The sequence below is a fragment of the Lissotriton vulgaris genome, chromosome 5, assembly GCF_964263255.1.
Source record: "Lissotriton vulgaris chromosome 5, aLisVul1.2, whole genome shotgun sequence".
Lineage (NCBI taxonomy): Eukaryota > Metazoa > Chordata > Amphibia > Caudata > Salamandridae > Lissotriton > Lissotriton vulgaris.
The window spans coordinates 85,331,979-85,345,969 of record NC_141693.1 but is presented as its reverse complement, the minus strand read 5'-3'; the positions used below and the strand labels follow the sequence as shown (position 1 = coordinate 85,345,969).

Sequence of the window (13,991 nt, the reverse complement as noted above, 5' to 3'; positions counted from 1 at the left end):
TCGTTCTTGGAGTTTATAACATATACAAATGTTAACTCTATCCTCAATATTGTGAATTATTTCCTTTCACTTTTCATTCCATTGTAGGACGATTGTTCTTTACTTTCATATTTACATTAGTATGTTTGTGTTACTTTACTTACCTGCGTCTGTGGTACCCAAGAATCAGTGAGTCAGGATCTACGGTGGGCGTGATATGATGATGTACCTGAAGTTAAAAATTTGAATTTTTATTAAAAGGGCAAAGGCTGGTGTAACATCGACCACTGACCCTTCCCCTGTTCCCAAGTCTATATCCAAGCGTAGTTTTGAAAATAAACGGACAACTATGTCCACAGTAGTGCTATTACCTACTAAAAATAATAATTAAAAAAAAGGATATGCCATTTTTGCATAACTTTAAAAAGATATTTCTCATACCTTAATGGTCGTTTGCAATTTTTTATTGCAACAACTTTATCTCGGAGCCACATCGCAATGTTAGTGTGAAAAGCAAATGCAGTACGCTTTTATTTATTTATTTATTTATGATTTGTAATGCGCATGGTTGCCTCAGCAACGAGGTGTCCCAGCGCAACCAGAGACCCAAGAGAAAAGGCGAGAGAGCACAGCCTAAATAACGAAACATCGGAGAGTGGGAACAGCCAGGTTTTTATAGTTTTGCGAAACGCTAAAAGATTGGGAATAGCTCGAATGTGTGCCGGGAGCGAGTTCCAAAGTTTTGCCGCTTTTCTCCAAAGTTTTGCCGCTAAAAAGCGGAAAAACTTTGGAACTCTCAAACACAGATAGTAACTGTAATATACAGCAATAATGATAAATGTTCATGAAAGAAAAACTTTGCAAGTTCACGGCCCCTCCTTGAAAGCCAATACTGCTGGCTGGAGTAACAACTTACCTGCATTGGAGGAGATCACTTGAATTATGCATCTTTAGGAGTGAACGTCCACAAACAGCAAAAAGGCATAGGTGTATCATTGGGTGATTAGCGACAGGTGTTTTTGTTTTCATTGATTAGAAGTTTGGGGTGGGGGGCAAATGCCAAAATGCCAGCTTAGTTACAATATCCTTTCGCCACCCCCATGAGTGACCATGGAGAATGGGTGGCCTATCTCACCTCACGCAAGTATTGTATTGTATTGTAATTGCATTTATATAGAGCTTACTGCCCCTGATGAGGCGTAAAAGTGCTTTTTTGGTGAGTAGCACGCTACTCCGGGACCCATAGAGGATTAGTGTTGAATTAGTATAGTGAAACATGCAAGTACATTTTAAGTGGTGGATAGGTTAGTCAGTTATTTGGATTTGGAATGATAGCAGAAGGATAGAGGAGGAAAAAAGGTTTGTATTTATATAGCGCTTGTTACCCCTGATGGGGTGTTGAAGCATGCTACTCCGGAAGCCCAAAAAGGATTAGTGGTGAATTAATATGGTGAGATATGAAAGTAATTTCAGTGGTAGATATTAGTCAGTTATTTGGAGTGAGAAGGAAAGCGGAGGGATAAAAGGAGAAGAAAGGTTTGCATTCATATAGCACTTGTTACCCCTGAAGGGGTGTTGAAGCGCTTGTATGGCGAGTAGCACGCCACTCCGGAACCCATAAAGGATTAGTGTTGAAAATTAGTATAGTGAAACATTAAGTAATTTGAGAAGTGGATATGTTATTCAGTTATTTGGGTAGAGACGGGTAGGTGGAGGGATAGAAGAGGGAAAGAGGTTTGTATTTATATAGCATTTGCTACCCCTGATGGGGTTTTGAAGCGCAAGTAGCACGCTACTCTGGAACCCATAAGGATTAGTGTTGAATTAGTATATTGAAACATGAAAGTAATTTTAGTGGTGTATATGTTAGTCAGTTATTTGGATTGAGAAGGGTTGGGGAGGGGTAGAAATGGGAAAAGGTTTGGATTTATATAGTGCTTGTAACCCTTATCGGTTGTTGAGACGCTTTATTGGCGAGTAGCACACTACTCTGGAACCCATAAAGTATTAGTGGTGAATTAGTATAGTAGAATTTGGAATTTGAGAAGTGAACATGTTAGTCTGTTATTTTGATTGAAAAGGATAGTGAAGGGATATGAGAGTAAAGGATTAAAACACAATGTTTTAGGTCTCAGCAGTAGGAAGAGGCTTTTGGATGAGTAAAAATGAGTTTTGGAGGGGAGGAGTCAGAGGGAAGAGTTTAGAAAGTTTTGTTTTAGGGGATCGGTATAGTAAAAGAGGTGTCAGATGATGCAAGGAGGGGTAGAGTAGGAGAGAGTCTAGAAAGGGATATTTTGGGGATCATAGTAGTGGTATGGGGTTTTGGATAAATGAGAGCGTGGATGTAGAGGATATTGATGAATGTATAGGATGAGAGATAGGGTAGTGCATTGGAAAGAGTAGTAAAAAGAAGTTTTAGATGAGTCAGAAGGTTGGGCTAGAAGATATATTGAGAGAAGTATAGGCTGAGAAATAGAGTAGTGCATTGGAAATCCTAAATTAGAAGAAAGTGATAAATATATAGATCCATAAGTACATTGAAAGTATATAGATACATAAAGGAGGTAAGTATATGTAGATTAAAGATATTGAAAGAGGCACAGAATGAGAAATAGGGTAGTGCATTGGATATGCTTTTTCAGGAGTAAAGTAATAGACACACAGATCCAAGTACATGGAAGGTACATAGATGCACAATGGAAGTACATGTAGACCAAAGATGATTTTTATTTATTACTAAAAAAAATCTCAACATAATTATTCTACACGTTTATACAAAGCAATACACAAAGATAGGTACATATCTATAGTGAAAACAAATGCTTATATACAGAGGGATATGCTGTAAATTTATGTTTGCGTATGGTACTTTTGTGGGGTAGAGCCAATTCTTGAGTCGTTTACTGAAGATTAGGTGGTTGCGGGTGGATCTTATATTGAGGGGTAAAGAGTTCCATAGTTTGGCTGCTTGAACAGAGAAGGATGTGCCACCCTTGGTTTTTTTCTTGTATCTTGGGATTTTGAGGTGAGATGCTCCTTTAGAGTGGAGGTTCCTTTGTTGAATGTGTTTGGTGATTTTTATTCCTGATGAAGAGCGGTCTCACTTCATGTATTGCTTTGTGGGTGATACAAAGCAGCTTGAACGTGAATCTTCTGGCAACCGGTAACCAATGCAGGGCTTTCAAGGCAGGGGAGATGTGGTCTTGCGGTTTGATATGCAAGAGCAGTTTGGCAGCAGAGTTCTGAAACTGTTGTAGTCTTTTCATGGTCATTAAAGGTGATCCGTGGTAGAGGCTATTGGCGAATCGAGTTTGGTCAGAACAAGGACGATGGTAGCTTGGACCTTGTGTGTAAATGGTAAATGAGGGAAAATTTGTTGCAGCGTTTTTATAGTGACAAAGCTTGATCGTGCTAGTTTATACACTTGGGCATTCATCGACAGTTTGGCGTCCATGGTCATTCCGAGGTTTCTTACTTCCTTCGATACTTCAGGCAGTGATCCCAGTGCATTCATCTTCTCTAAAGAAGTATCTACTATAGGCTCGAAGAGGTGCTCCTTATCAAAGGGCTGATTTAAAATAGAGGCTAGGACCTCAGGTTTAAACCCAGAAATTCTGAGCCAAGTGAGTCTTCGAAACAGAAGGCTAGTATTCACTGCGCGAGATGGACTATCAGCTGCGTCTAAAGCACACTTAATGGATGTGTTGGAAATTAATTTCCCTTCTTCAATTAGGTCACTAGCTTTACTCCTAAGTTCCTCTGTCAAAAATGTTATTAATTTTCTAGCTCGTCGTAATGAGCCCTTTTATAGAGAGGTAAAAGAGCTTGGGTATTTGCAATTCGGCAGTGATTGGCTGCTTGTGCAGCTACTCTTTAGCCAGAGGCATCTATGAGTTTGGACTCCTTCTCAGGAGGAGGGGCCTCTCCAGTGGCCTGAGTTTGCTCTTTTGCGAGCATTAGAGACTAACAAGGAGTCTAATGGAACTTGACCCTTGATGTAGATAGGGTCAGTAGGTGCCACATTATACTTCTGGTCTACTCTTGGTGTGACCATCCTTGCACGCACAGGGTCTTTAAAAATCTCATCTGTGTGTTTAAGCATTCCCTTGAGCATAGGTAGAGTTTGTGTTGCTCTAGGAATGGACCTTTAAAGTCTCAAAGAGAAAATCCTCTTCAAGGGCTTCCTTATGAAGTTGTACCCCATGATACTCAGGAGCCCTATTGAGTATCTCTTTGTATCCTATATTTTCATCTGGCGGGGCCTCTTTGGATGGAAGAGGTGGTTTGGTTTTTGGCGCCGGAACGGACGAAGGTTTCGGCTCCAAATGTTTCAGATCCGAAGATTTAGTTTTCGGTGCTGAAGGGATGGTCACAAGTACATGCGTGAATTTTGATGCCGAAGATTTCAGATCAGTGCCGGAACGCGGTCAACTCAATCCTGAACCGGGCAGCTTTGCTGTATGTTTAGGTGCCGAGCCAGAGGACGGGGCGTTTAAAACCTTTTCTCTGTGCCGACTTTGGCCCGAGGGCAGAGGAAGGACCGGACCCTTTCTTTTCAGTAAGTATTGGGGCAAGGGAGTGTCAGTACTCACTGTATGCATGTCTCGGTGTTACTTGCTCACCATGTTGGAGACGGCTTTGGACACGAAGATGTGTTCCTCCTCTTCTTCGGAACATTGTGCGTGGAATTCTTCCTGGACGGAATCTCCTCCAAAGATGTCCTGTGTGGAGCAGCTTTGTATATGCATTTCGTGACGTTAAGCCCGACTGTCACGGAGCGTCTTCTTAGATCAAAATGTTTGGCACGCATAGCATTCTTGTTCATCATTTTATTGGAATAGACATAAGTTGTACACTTCATGCAAGTTGGTGCGCGGAAACTTAGCGCGACACCCGGGACAGAATTTAAATGGAGTCCGTTCCATCGACTGTTAAAGGGCCTGATGCGGGTATGCCCAATTGCCCTCCACACATTTTCCGTTCAAAGAATTTGAATGGAAACGATACGCGGAGAATGGGAAACGCGATCGAGAAATACTGTTGAGGGTAGTGGTAATGACGTATATTATTTAAAGCAAGTGCTTAGGGCAATGACAAGGAAAAAAGTTATGTATTTAATCTGTTGCTCCCAATTTCTACCCTGGTTTTCTGGCTTCTTTTTAGGCTTGCATGACCCCTTTTTATTTTATAAAAACGATATGTATAATATATGTACTTATGGAGGCTTTCAGTCAGTCCTCTTCATCCATTGGTCAGTTATTTTGTCGGTCATCTACTGTAGCATACAGAAGGAGGAAAGGACAACCCACTTCAACAATTTTCTGACTTAATTTCAACTGATGGCATTGAACCCTTTCACGCGGAGCACATCCGCACACAAAGTAGTTCCCTTAAATGCCAGGGACTACTATGACAAAGTGAGCTTATTCAGACCCAAAAAATATGTTTGCCTTTAGCCAATGTTTTTCTTTAGATCGAAGAGAGCATGTCAGCTTCCTCAACAGTTACATTTTCCAAAAACCATGACCAAGCAAAACAAGCATTGACAAAGCCAAATATCTTTTGGTCCACTATTTATGGATTCTCTCTCTTCATTTCACATAAATGAGTGTATCTTTATATCGATGTTGCCTGGTTCGGCAATGACTAAAACCAGGGTTACAAGATTACTTAATTTTAACAGAGACAAAACATTCAAGTCCAGTTTCTCCTTCTCTAAACCACGATAAACTTCTCCCCAACTGGTTCAAGTGAGGCCAATTGGGAGAACGCTCATGAGGCGGGCTGCATGGAGTTGGTACATGAAAGCCCAGCCCTGAATCCTGGTATCCCTGATGGCATGCAGTCATCTGGCAACATTAATAAAGGATCTTTAACAGCCGCTAGTGAACAATGTGTGTATTCGGGTTGTGGACGAGAATCGTGACATGAGGGTGCGACGAATGTCTTTGGTAGTGTGGTGTTAGGAAAGTACAACCAGATAACTCATATATTAGTGCATACATATATGGTCACTTTATCGTAAATCCATGAGAAAATCGTTAAAGTTTGCCTAAGAGTTGTTTCTTGTTTCTTTAATTTCATTCACGTAGAAAAGCAACCAGCAAAAAACAACCAGCCAACACGTGTTTCGTCTAGGAGGATACTCCCACAACTTCTGTGGGACCTGGAGCCGGTGAAAATTCGAATCCGGCTGGAAAGCAGAGTATTGGACACTCTTTATCGCGATTAATTGTGAATGGAATCTGTGATTCTGATGAACGGAGCAATACATTCTAGATGCCGGTGATACTTCCAACCCGGCAGGTCTGAACTGCAAGGTGAGTAGGAACAAAACCAAGTGTGTAATTTAATCTGTAACTGGTTCAGTGGTATTTAGAGTCAATGAAAGCCACGGATGGGGACATGCGTGTGTGTATTACAGTCAACGATTTAATCAAGAGTAGCATAACTGCTTCCCATGGCTCGCGTCCATTCCATGCAATTAAGGGATGGCAGGGGAAAGACATGGGTCTGTGTCAGGAATTTTTTGATTTCGAGAGTTGGGGGAAGCGTTACCCATGGCTTGCGTCAATATCCTTCCAATGTGACACCAGAAGGATATTGACGTGAGCCACGGGTAACACTTTGTTTTTTGCTGCTTGCTTTTCAACGAATGAAATTAAAGAAACAAAAAACAACTCTTCTGCAAACTTTATTGATTTTCTCATGGACTTACGTTATAGTGACCTTATATGTATACACTGATTTTATTTATTTATTTATTTATTGTTATTTAAAGAGTTTTATATAGCGCTGGCTAGACCCGAAGGTATCAGAGCGCTTTACATGAGAATCAACAATGTAACAGAAAAAAATCAACAATTACACAATACATCAAAAAATAGGCAATACAATTAGGAGAGGAGAGAAAGGAGAGAGAAAAGTAGTGGAGGGGGCAGGGGAGGTGAGAAAGGGAGGATACGGGAAGAGACAAAAGGAAGTCTGTCTAAAGATCGACTGGGTAGGTGACGACCAAGGAGGGAATCCACGGCCCATCTCCCCTATAGCTAAACCAGGTAGCTCCATCGGGCATCAGACAAAATAGTTCAATCTCAATACATTGAGAGAGGAGAGAAGGAGAGACATAAATAGAGGGAGGATATGGGTAGAGATGACAGGAGAGACAAAAGGATGTCTGTCTAAAGACCGACTGAGTAGGTGACGTCTAAGGAGGGAATCCCCGGCCAGTCTCCCCTATAGCTAAACCAGGTAGCTCCATCGGGCATCAGACAAAATAGCTAGATCTCAATTGACGAGAGAAAATTCAGATAAACAGGGTGGGGACTAAGGGCCAGGACAGGTGAGGGCAGAGGTCAGTGGGGGGAGGAGACAGGTGAGGGGGAGGAAAGGAGACACAGCAGGGAGACGAGAATAACTGTGCCCAATGTTCGGCTGGGTAGGTGATGGTCGAGGGGGTGTAGGATTTTTTCTACACATATATAGGGGTTAAGGGGTTTCCCTACCTGGCTAGCACCATATTCACTTGTACTTTCCTCAACACATACGCAAATATAGCTGAGCGCCACTACTTCCTACTCACCAAAACCCTCCCTCTTGATTGGTGTTGGGAAAGGATTGCTCTACTGAACTTACTCTATCACCGATGACAGTGCGCCAAGCAACGTATAATTACACCATATTAAATTCAGCATCTCCTGTTCAAACATTGAATTTGTCATGGTCTCTTGTCCGTCGCCCTCGCCACAAACATAGCATGGCTGAAAATCCTTTGTGCGTCAAGCAAAATGTCAGGCGACTCCATGGCTGCGCAATGACCTACTTTTGCCGCAGCCCAGAGGATAAACCCTTAGGATCCAGGGTTTCAGGCGAACAGATGAGCGCTACCCTCCCCCAAATGCTGCACAATTAGGGGCGGTGCCATAGTGCGCTAGAGAATGACCCTTGCCGCAAACCAGGGCATACGTGCCAACCCGCAAACAGGAGAGCAGACAGCGGGCCGAAGATATACCATGCAATACTCTTTGTAGCACAATCATTTCTGACCTGTGCTGGTGTCCCCAAGCATTCACTACAAGTTCCAGAGCTGTGGGTCTCTGTATCCTTTTACGGTCCTGGGTTCCAAAAGATCTCCCAGCCTCGCCCATTTCTGAGGTAGGTGGCACCGGTGCCAGATACGTGCAGATATAACCCTCACTGTTTTGCTGATTTTTTTTGCTACCTGAAAACTGTGCCCTTTGAGGTCAGAAATCCCTTGCCTTGGGAGTTTGTCATTTTACACGCTTTATTTTCTGGTCTTGCTTTAAAACTGGATTCTATTCAATACATCTAAACAAGAAGACAGTATCGGCCACGCTGAGGCAGGTGTATCTATTTGCAGCTTTTAATGTTAGACAACATACATCACTTTTATAAAGCAGACTTACTACTTTGAACATAACTACTTATCCCTCTCATAAAATACCCCAATCCGTAGCCATATTAAAGTGTTTGGATACAATTTCTCCTTTTTTTCACTCCTTTTTGGTCTACAACCCTACTGCCTATTTTATCTTCGACACCAAACATTTACCAGATATTACTGACTCCCTTTCTCTGCAGTCTTCGAACTGTGACACAGTCGCACAGCTCCCTTCATTGAGCCATAATCCACAATTGAAATTTCCCTCTCTTTCCTATTTCGATTTTACTCAATAATGTTGTAAAATATTCAGATTTACGCCCTTAGCCCTCCTCGAAGTAGCTCTTAATTTTTAAATAAAGTAAAAGGGAAGGAAAAGCGTATTTTCAATGATGCCTCCTTGAACAGCGAGACCATACTTTACGCTCTGTGCTTTCGTGATGAAATACCCAGTTCCCTAGCTTCATTTATGCTCTGTATTATGGCGACCAGCATACCAGTACTAGCGGAAACATCAAGTTTTTCACATCGACCTGCACAAACAGACTACCTCCATCTAGTCATGGCAAGTATGCATAGGTATGTATTCATTTACTATTCTTAACTACTAAACAATGAACTGTGACCTGCTCGTTCTCTCCCTCTATACATTAGACTTATATATATATATATATATATATATATATATATATATAATCTTTTTTTATATATTTTTTTCTCTCCCAAGGTTACAAGGAACATAGATATGGAGTTAAGAATAACAAATCTATATTTACCTACATATATTTACATTGACCATATAGTGATAAACGATATCCTGGATTTGTTCTTTTTGTAGATTGATATTCCTATGCATTTCTATCAATAGATTTTTTGTACATTGTCACATGCTTTTTTCATCAAATTTGTTTCCCCTTTTTTTCCTTCACTGTCTCTTTTTAAATATTAATGCCTGCTGTTTGCAAATGATGTGCGCTTTCAGTCAATGCAATATTTTACCCAAGTTTGCGACCGACTCTCAGACATTTGGGCACGGTTGTGGCAGGGGGCCATTTACACTGGGTCGAACGCATGATTCAAAATGCGATCATCATATCTGTACCTCCTTGGAGTGTTGTAAGCGACATGTGAGCATGTAACATCATATCCTGGAAGAAACTGTATATTGCATACCGAGCGTCACCCTTTTTAGGTCACGATATTGGCACGAGTCCAAGGTTGGGTGACAGAAATCAACATTTTGTGACGTCTGGGAGCGCCAGATTGCCCAATACTTTAAGCGCTCTTCACCATGACTCTATCAAGCCCTGTGAAAAGAAATAATTTATTACGGACTTAAAATGTAATACCCCGTGCAATTAAAGAAGCATTTTGATAACTACATCCCTTTTGAAAACCATAGTCAATTCCTTCAACATGGTGAAAAAATGCGACTCCTAAAAGGGGTGAATTTTGTTGATGAAATGAGCATTTTAAATCGGAGGAAGTTCTCCACCTAAAGCCAGTTAAACACGACACCGCACTCACGCCACACGCACGGCAGACCACCACCACAAAGCCCTCCTCGTGGAGCCCTGGAGAAGGCTGCATGGGCCATGGAGACTCTCTCCACCCATCTGGAGCCTGATGATACCCCTGGGTGTGCAAAAAGCAGCTGCTACCACAGGCTTTGGAGCTCTTTAAGTAATGCTATGTTCTTGACATGTCCATAGCACGCGGTCTGCTATCTGCAAGTTGGTGGGGTCCACGCGGTCCCGGGGTTCCATCAGAGGCTGGACTCGGAGCGGTCCTGGTCTAGAATGCTTTGGGAGTTCTGCTCTGTGTGTAGGACTTGTGTGGTTGCTTTACAAAGGAGCCTTTGGGGTGGAGTTTGGTTATGGTTTACTTTTCCCAGACTCAACGGTACACCTTTGAAAAGGCAAAAGAACCAGAGAGTGTCTGGCCTGCAGGTGCAGTGACTGCAGACATTGGGATCCGTCTCGGGTATGTGAATGCGCAAACACCCCAAACTGACATGCTGCAGGTATGTTACTTTTGTGGGGCCTGGAACCCACAGACACCTCCAACAGTGAGCATGCATTTCCGAGACAGCAGCCTCGAGGACTCCTGGCGCCTGCTTTACATCCCTACTAATATGCGTTGTCAATTACTACAAAGGTCACGGGCGAGCTCTTGTGTTAGTACCATCCATTCAAGAAAATATTGGGGGTGCAGATATTTAGCCAATAAATTAACACAACGCCCAAATCCAGGCTGCGACCAGGTGTTTACATTTCTGAATGATGAAATGCAAGATCATGCTATTCACATAAGAGAAATGGTGTTATTTACATCAATCAAAAGGAGCGGCTGAGTTCTTTAACTTGAATAAGGATCAGTTAAGAAAAGATATCGGGGATATATCTTTCATGCTCTGTCTCTCACTCTCCCCAACCTCTTTCCCTCCTCATTCTTTGTCCACTTACCCTGCTCCTACCCCCTCTCCCCTGAATATCTCCCCTTGCCTGCTCTTTCCCTTGCGTATATGTCCTTCTTGTTTTTCTCGACCTAACCTGTAACTTTGTAACTATGCTCTGAAACTGTGTTACCAGGTATTACTATGGATCTTCTTGTAACTTTTAAGATTACTACGATAATAAATCTACTAATACCATCTACAAGACATATCTAAGCCTCTTACTTCGTTTTAACAGTAACCTTGTTATGATGTATCCTACAGCTATGGACTGATACTCATGTAAAGCGCTCCGATACCTTCGGGTCTAGCCAGCGCTATATAAAACCTTTCAAATAAATAAATAAATTCATATGAATGGTAAAATTCATCGAATCCATCGCTCAGGAACACAGCAGTCGATGGAACCTCCCCGGCCACTCCCCAGTGTGACTCGCATCTAAGCGGTACCAACACACAATCAAATATAGTGGCCAACCTGGCTCCTGTCAACGAGTACGAGAAGCGACGAGGGCCCGTATTTATTTATTCATTATTTATTTTATGCGTTTTTATATAGCGCAGACTTTACCTGAAGGTGTCGGAGCGCTTGACAATTGGAACAGTAGCCTTACATGAGGAGAAAATTACAAGTGGGCATGGTACAAAAGCAAACGTTACGTTACACGAGGCAAAGGTGACAACTGTGCATGTATCAAAAGCAAACAAAATACAAGAGGTAGCAAACGATATGTAACAAGAGGAAAAAAAGTGACATGTGTGCATGTTACATAGGCGTACAAGATACAAGTAGAGTTATAAAACTGCAATAAATGGCAGACACTCAAAACACAATAAAACACTGGGAAGGTACTTCTGTGGGCATGGAGTACAGAATTTCCTACAGTGGAAGAACTTCCTTCAGGTAATAGAGAGGGCGTGAATTGGATTTGGAAGTGCCTTTTAAGGAGGAGAACTTTGAGGTCAGTTTTGAAGGCCTGGGAAGAGAAAATTAAACCTAGAAAACTAAAGCGCTCAGGAACTATGCAAATGTATGTAGCAAAGCACTTCACACGCGCACACGAGGAGTCTCGTGGAGCTCAAGAAGTTGTGATGCTCTGCACAGTGTGGCCACGAGCGAGGCAGATTTCAGATCCCAGAAGTATTTCTGGGTCCCCCTCGCATCCTCCGGCGCGGACGGGCACGTCACGTGCCGCCATGCCTCTGCTCCAGGCCGGACATACCATAGAAGAGTCTCTTCAAAGCCCGGGAGTTTTCTTTCGCTCTCAGCCTGCCCAGATGCAGGGAGCAGGCAAGTCAGGGCAGCTCCCCCTCCCCCGCCTGCCCCCCTCCTCCCAGACGGCCCCTCCCCACACAGGTGTTTGTGTTTGCAGTCTGGGAGCGGAGGGGACGGGTGAGGGGGGGCGACAACTTTAAATTACAGCCATTTCCATAAAGCTGAAGGCGGCCAGACACCCAAACAGGCAGCCTGCGCCGAGCCCGCCGAGGGAGGGATGGATGGATGGAGGGAGGGGGCGAGGGGAGGGCGCTGGCAGGGCCCTGCCCATGGAGGCGGGCAGCGAATGGACGCGGCCCCAGCGCTGCACATGACTGCCGGTGCCCCGTCCGTCCATCAGGCGGGTCATATATAGTTCAATGGAAGGCAAGCAGGCAGGCTGCAGGGGCGCTGGAGCCGGCTGGCACAGGCAGCACCCACGCCCCGGCCAGTGCCCTCTGTGCCAGCGCTGCACCCGGCGCTTTGAAGCGAGCTTCACGCCGCTGCACCAGGGCGGCTCCTCCTGCTCTTTCCTGCCGCAGCGTCAACTTGTTTTCCCCTCTGCCCTCTGGACAAAGATGGGGCCGGGCATGGCATTTCCTCTTCTCACGGGGTAAGGACTGCATGATTTAATTTTACTCTCCAACCTCCCCAAAAGGACGGTGCCCGGGCTCGGAGCCTGGCATGGGTGGCTGGCTTCCCGAAGGGGCACGTGTTTCTTTGTTCTATGGGCAGGGGCAGAAGCGAGAGGGCAGTTTATTAGGGGGCAACCTGTGTGTGTTTCGATGGAACGTTTAGCAAATACACCAATTCATCTGTATAAAAATATGTCCTCACTCCCTTAAAAAACAATAGGATTTTTGCACGGGAAAGGTGAAAACCCCTTAATTTCTTCTCTTATGGATATAAACTTGTCCGGGAGTCGTGTCTGTACACTGTCTGCCAGCTTTATACCTGCAGGAGGGGGCTTTAAAATGCATTTTAGGAATAGAAACCTGCTCAGAAAGTTAGCAGCCAGCTATGTGTCTGCTGAGAGGTGCCGACAGTGGCCTGGTTGGGGGGTGAGGGGGGTCCCTTACACAGACTGAGGGGGGAGGGGTAGGCCAGCCAGACATGCACACAAAAGGCGGGAGACAAAAAAAAATCCCAGACAGGTCGGTCGATAGGCCGGGGGTGGGGGAGGGGTGCACAGGTCAGCCCAGCTGCAGAGAGAAGGGGGGTGGGCCCCCTCGCGCGTGGGAGGGAGGGGTCCCCCGGCGGCTGGATTCCCTCACAGGAGAAGCGAGGGAGAATGACAGCCATTTTCCACCGGATTTCAATATGAAATGAAGGAAGCTCGCCCCCCCCCCGCCCCGGGAAATATTTGGTACTTCACCGCCTCTGCACCACATCTGCAAGCTTCACGGGCCATATACTTTACGCATGTTTTAAAAGGGTAGAGATGAAAAGCAAGGCGTGGAGTGGCCTGCGAGGACAAGGGCGCCAGCCCTGAACGGGTGCATAAAAATAGAAATTATGAAATGAGGGCGTGGGTCTTTATATACGGGGACACCAAGTGTAACGGCATACACTTGTATCTTGTATATATTTAATCGATATCTCTAAAAATGTAAGGAGTGTGTTTAATCATGTACATTTTTCACCCAGCGATCGATTTGCATCTGCAGGTGTGTGAGAGGCATGGGGGTGTCGTGAAATGTATGTGGGGAGCCAGGGCGGGCACGACCAGACAGACATGTGGTTTCGGACGTGAAAGGCTTGTAATTACGCCAAACACACCCGTCCCGCGGCTGCGGGGACGGGGTGAGCCGGGGTTGTTGGCCATGAAGTCATGTCTGCAGTCCACGCCCTCCCTTCAATATATATATATTCAAAAAGAACCCGAGAAATGCAGTTATATT

At 44.2% G+C, this 13,991-nt stretch overlaps 1 long non-coding RNA gene across 1 annotated transcript in view; it reads left to right on the top strand.

The window, feature by feature from the left end:
* Positions 1-12,578: 12,578 nt before the first annotated feature.
* Positions 12,579-13,991, top strand: part of LOC147710263 (uncharacterized) — a 44,935-nt gene continuing 43,522 nt past the window's right edge. The window contains exon 1 of the long non-coding RNA XR_015295614.1: positions 12,579-12,703. This is a non-coding gene — a long non-coding RNA (uncharacterized LOC147710263). The remainder of the gene's footprint in view (positions 12,704-13,991) is intronic.